Source organism: Terrapene carolina, unplaced genomic scaffold (assembly GCF_002925995.2).
Source record: "Terrapene carolina triunguis isolate 2854851 unplaced genomic scaffold, T_m_triunguis-2.0 Scaffold558, whole genome shotgun sequence".
NCBI classification, from domain to species: domain Eukaryota; kingdom Metazoa; phylum Chordata; order Testudines; family Emydidae; genus Terrapene; species Terrapene triunguis.
Genome location: NW_020664909.1, coordinates 6,720,641 through 6,726,640, shown reverse-complemented (window position 1 = coordinate 6,726,640; position 6,000 = coordinate 6,720,641). Strand labels below are relative to the sequence as shown.

The 6,000-nt window shown below is 39.4% G+C and overlaps 1 protein-coding gene across 1 annotated transcript in view; it reads left to right on the top strand.

Annotated features, from left to right (window-relative positions):
* Positions 1 to 6,000, top strand: part of HJURP (Holliday junction recognition protein) — a 48,863-nt gene that overhangs the window by 9,845 nt on the left and 33,018 nt on the right. The window lies entirely within an intron of this gene.

Here is a 6,000-nt window from a genome sequence, read left to right as displayed (position 1 = left end):
TGCAATCTCTTAATCATGAAAGTTGAATTTACAAATGTGGAATCATGTACAAAAAAACTGCATTAAAAAATAAAACAATGTAAAATTTTAGAGCCTGCAAGTCCACTCAGTCCTACTTGTTCAGCCAATCACTCAGACAAACAAGTTTGTTTGCATTTGCAGGAGATAATGCTGCCCGCTTCTTGTTTACAATGTCACCTGAAAGTGAGAACAGGCATTCTCTATGGCACTGTTGTAGCCGGTGTCACAAGATAAATATTCATATGTCGCTTCATGCTTCAACCACCATTCCAGGGGACATGCGTCCATGCTGATGACTAGTTCTGCTTGATAACAATCCAAAGCAATGCAGACCGACGCATGTTCATTTTCATTATCTGAGTCAGATGCCACCAGCAGAAGGTTGATTTTCTTTTTCGGTAGTTCAGATTCTGTTGTTTCTGCATTGGAGTGTTGCTCTTTTAAGACTTCTGAAAGCATGCTCCACACATCGTCCCTCTCAGATTTTGGAAGGCACTTCAGATTCTTAAACCTTGGGTTGAGTGCTGTAGCCATCTTTAGAAATCTCACATTGTCAACTTCTTTGTGTTTTGTGAAATCTGCAGTGGAAGTGTTCTTAAAATGAACAACATGTGCTGGGTCATCATCCTAGACTGCTATAACATGAAACATATGGCAGAATACAGGTAAAACAGAGCAGGGGACATACAATTCTTCCCCAAGGAGTTCAGTCACAAATTTAATTAACACATTATTTTTTTTTAAAGAGTGTCATCAGCATGGACGCATGTCCTCTGGAATGGTGGCCGAAGCATGCAGGGGGATACAAATGTTTAGCATATCTGGCACATAGATATCTTGCAATGCCAGCTACAAAAGTGCCATGCAAATGCCTTTTCTCACTTTCTGGGTGACATTGTAAATAAGAAGAGGGCCCCATTATCTACTGTAAATGTAAACAAACTTCTTTGTCTTAGCGATTGGTTGAACAAGAAGTAGACTGAGTGGACTTGTAGGCTCTAAAGTTTTACATTGTTTTGAGTGCAGTTATGTAACAAAAAAAAAATCTACATTTGTTAATTGCACTTTCACGACAGAGATTGCACTACGGTACTTGTATGAGGTGAATTGAAAAATGCTATTTCTTTTGTTTTGATAATTTTTACAGTACAAATATTTATAATCAAAAATAATACACACTTTGATTTCAGTTACAACACAGAATACAATATATATGAAAATGTAGAGAAACATCCAAAGTATTTAATAAATTTCAATTGGTATTCTATTGTTTAAAATTGCGATTAATCGCGATTAATTTTTTTTGGTTAATCGCGTGAGTTAACTGCTATTAATCTACAACCCTAATTATTGTATACATTTTTACTATGGGATATTTTTAAAAAGTCCTGTTTTTAAATCTGAACTCTTCAAAGTGCAAATTGTTAGTGAATGGAGGTCAGACGAATGCTCCAAAAGGTTCAGAAATGTGGATTTAAACAAAGCTTGAAATGAGTGCTTACACGGTAGGTGTGGTTGGTATAATTGCTTATTAAGATTTCCCAACACTTCCTGTTATAAGACCCTGTTTTCAGTTACTTATAGCAACCAAATCTTTCAAGCTGAAATTTTCCATGCTGGATGTTTGCCTCAGGCTGAGTTTTGAAAAATTTCAGCCAAATTATTCAACAGTCGCCACTCTCTGGCTGCCCAGCTCTGAAGACAATGCAGAAGTAAGGATGGCAATACTGTGACACCCCCCCTGCAACTCCCTTTTGGGTCAGGACCCCCCAATTTGAGAAACATTGGTCTCCCTGTGAAATCTGTACGGTATAGAGTAAAAGCACACAAGACCCGATTTCACGGGCGGAGACCCGATTTCATGGTCTTTGACTTGTTTTTCATGGCCATGACTTTGGTTGGACCCTAGTCATCCTCATAGAGTGACTGAGCATGTTCCAGCTCAGGGCTATGCAGGTTAAGCAGGACACTCCCTCTAATGACTGCACTGGGCCTAGGTGCTGCTGGGTACTGAAAATCAGAGCTCGGAAGCTTGTCTCTCCTGTGCTCGTAGGGACCCCACCCCCCAGTTAGCACTCAGACAGCATGGAGGAGGAAGCAGTCTGATTTGAATGCAAAGAGAACAAAAGCTGTACGGGGGGAAGGTAAGGAGTAAATTGGGACAAATTGGTGAAACGGACTGGAGGGAGTGAGGGAGAGAAGCTGGGATTGAGGATAGTGTGGGTAATGGAGACTAGGACTGGCTGGGCACGGAGATTAAGACTGGGTGGGGGATGGGCTTCTGGGAACTGATTGGTGGGGCAGATGGGGTCACTGAGATTGGATGAGGAGCTGAAGGGGAGCGGGGACAGTGGGATAGGCTGCTCTAGGAGACAGTCACTAAGAAACAGTGGGGGAAAAGAATAGGGGTGTGGTGGGAAGAGAGATTTAGATTGTATGAGGAGCATGAGGAGGGAGACTAGACTGACTGGGCAAGAAGAGTAGGACTAGGATGTGAAGTCTTAGGGGTGGAGACTTGGACTGGATAGGCATGGAGAAAGGGCCTGGGACAAGGAGCCACAGGTGGGGAAGAGACAGGGCTGGAATAGACAGGGTAGGAAGGGATCAAACTTGGAGGGGAAGGGGAAATGTGTTGTATTCTGTGTTGAAATTGAAATTAATATATTTGAAAATGTAGAAAACATCCAAAAATCTTTTAATAAATTTTATTCTGTTATTATTTAACAGTGCAATTAATCATGCAATTGATTTTTTTAATTGCATGATTAATCATGATTAATTTTTTTAGTCGCTTGACAGCCCTAATACAAATACATAAACAAAGAGAAAAACTGGAAAATTTATTTTTTTGCCTCAGAACAAAAGCAGAGAAACATCCATGCTGTCCATCCATTTTTGATAACAAATGTAAAGTATTTCTTGCTTAGGAGGACTTAAGACTAGCATAATTAAATTCAAAAATACTTCTGCTATAGGGTTTACTTTAATAAAACGGAAAAAAAAAAAACCCAGAAGGTGTGAAGTGTTTTTTCTTCTACATGGCCTTGCATACAATAAAGAAGATGAGATTTAAAAGTATTTCAAATCAAGCCTTTAGAATACTAAAAAACAAAACAAAACAAAAAACCCTCAAACCCAACAAATACATTTATTTGGCATTAATTCCAATGCCATTAGCACATAGCAGGGCTAGGGTCAAATCCAGAGCTTAATGCAAAGACTTCCCAGTGCAGAGACATTAAACACTATCTTTTGAAGTCTCCATTGCAGGCTGTTCCACTGTCTGAATTTCATTCCACTACCTAAGAATATGTTTTAATTACCATTCTTTCCCCTCCTCCCGTCAACATATACACGTAGTATTATAAAATTAGAAAGTTAAGAGGTGTGATCAAATGACTTCAGTGGTCTTTGGATCAAGCCTACAGTTAACATAATAGAAACCTTTTTTCAGGGAGAATTTCTATTACACCATCTGATTTATGAATACTGCTCTTGTGCTCACACCTGAGCCATATAAACAGTGTAACTACATCAGCTGAACTTGATAGTAAAGGACAAGTGTTACATTTAAAGAAAAAGGCCCTCAACCCTAAAGGATAGTTGACCCCAACATCCTTTTGTTGTGCTATCTACATTCATTCCCCATTCAAGAGTCCACCTTTAACCCAGTCTAACAATATATTAACAAAGAAAAACCTAACCAAACCAAAACCACCCCTATGTTCAAAGAACATTCAGGATGCAAAGACAAGCATCAGTAGTTGGAAAAAAATAATCACGATTAATCGCACTGTTAAACAATAATAGAATATCATTAATTTAAATTTTTTTTGGATGTTTTCTACATTTTCAAATTCTATTAATTTCAATTTCAGCACAGAATACAAAGTGTACAGTGGGGGTAGGAGGACCAAGGAAGGAATGTGTTAAACTCCTGGCAGGATGATATTTCTGTGGTGTTTAACATATAGTCCAATTTTTTTCTTAAATAAAGGGGATGTTTTGTTCCAGTTTCAAACAAACAAAAAACCCTTCTGTGATGTTTAATGGATTTTGCTCTATAGGGACAAAAGCAGAAATTTGGTTGATCTGACTACCCTTGTTGCTTCCCAATAGCACAGTTAAGTTGGGGGTAATGTAACCCTGAATCAGCATTTTAAAAATAAAATATATTGCTAAAAGTTATTTGCAATGCACTGTAGATGTACGTCATGTTCACAAAGTGAGCAAGATGTGATCCCTGACCCAAAGAGCTTATAAGCTAAGGTCCTGATCCTGCAAACATCATAAACTCATGTGCTTAACTTTGTGCATGCGAGTAATCCCATCCTCGTCTTGTTTGGTCCTCCTCCCCTTATCATTCCATATGCATTTCTCTAAGGCCTCATCCTGCAAACTGCTAGGCATGAAATTAGTCCCACTAACTTCAGTGGGACTACTTGTATGTGTAAAATTGAACACAATGAATAAATATTTGCAGGATCCCCATATGCCTAATTTAAGAAGCCAAAAGGTTTTTCCCTATCATAATAAAAATAAATAATGCTTTGATCTTTGACTAACCTCAGTTTATCTAGAAACAGACTTGAAGCAGTTAAAGCAAAAGCAACCAATTTTTCCTTCTGCAGGAACTTTTTTTTTTTCCATGTCAAACATGGATGGGTAGCTTTAGACTGTCTGGTTATACATATATTTTTATTATACATAATGTTTCCATTTTTTGCAGACCAATTGCATCACATGTGCTCTGTCATTGGAAGACATAAGAACTACAGTTTTAGTACCAGCAGATTAGGAAGATTTAGGTACAGAACTTTTATTAGGTATCCTTAGTTCTAGAGAGGAGAATCAAATTCTTGCTAATAGTGTAATAATATCAAACAGTTAATTTCTCCTTTTCCCCTGCCTCTCGTGCACATCAAAAGCATGTCCCATGTTTAGATATTAGAGGCTGTACTACTATTGAGAAACTAGATACAATGCCTATTAGTATTATTTAATTCTGTTTCCAAAGCCAAAGGCTTTTTCTTCATATTTTCAGATTTCTTCTCAACTACTTCAAATCAGTTTTCAGTCTGAGAAATTTTATTAAGGATAGTATCTAGTTTAGTATCAAGAATCAAATTACCCTTCAAGAGTATTCACAGCTGTAAATACAAATTAAACAAAGTTGGCATCAGATGTAATCACCGGTTTTAATCAGCTAGGCTGAGTGCTTCTGGTGCACTAATAAGCTAAGGGAGAAGATGGCGCGGACTGAAGCACAAAGTAAAATCTTTCACTGGATTCTTAAAGGAGAAAAAAGCATGGAGCACATTTTAGACTCTTTTTATAACCACAGATGCTGTTAAGGTCTTTACATTTGTTTTGCTTCTTATGAAAGAAAAATAAAATTAAAATATAAGGATGGAGACAAGTGCCCCCTTAAGCCAAGGAGGGCAAGCACAATTTGTAAAGGAAGAAACTGTTCTAAGATGGGCTGCCCAAAATATACCAGAAAGCTATGAAGCACTTAAAGCAGCTCCTGAAGTAGCGGGTGGGAAAAAAACCCAAACTTCCCTGCTACCAGGGCCGGCACCAGCTTGGCAAGCAGGTGCTTGGGGCGGCTGCTCGGGAGAGGGGCGGCACCTCCAGCTATTCGGCGGCAATTCGGTGGATGGTCCCTCACTCCCGCTGGGAGCAAAGGACCTTCCCCCGAATTGCCGCCGCAGATCACGATCGCGGCTTTTTTTTTTGGCTGCTTGGGGCGACCAAAACCCTGGAGCCGGCCCTGCCTGCTACCCCCTTCAAAATACACAGAAAACTGCCTCCCCTCTTCCTCTTCCTCTTCTCTCATGACTCTCAAAGACAGTACCAGGAAATGTAGGCAGAGAATATCCACCTTCTGGTGTCACTTGAGGGAGCATGCGGGAAGAGTATAGGAGCTCACACTGATGTGTGCATGTGGAGGTGTCGCTCCCTGGTTCAGTCGTGGCA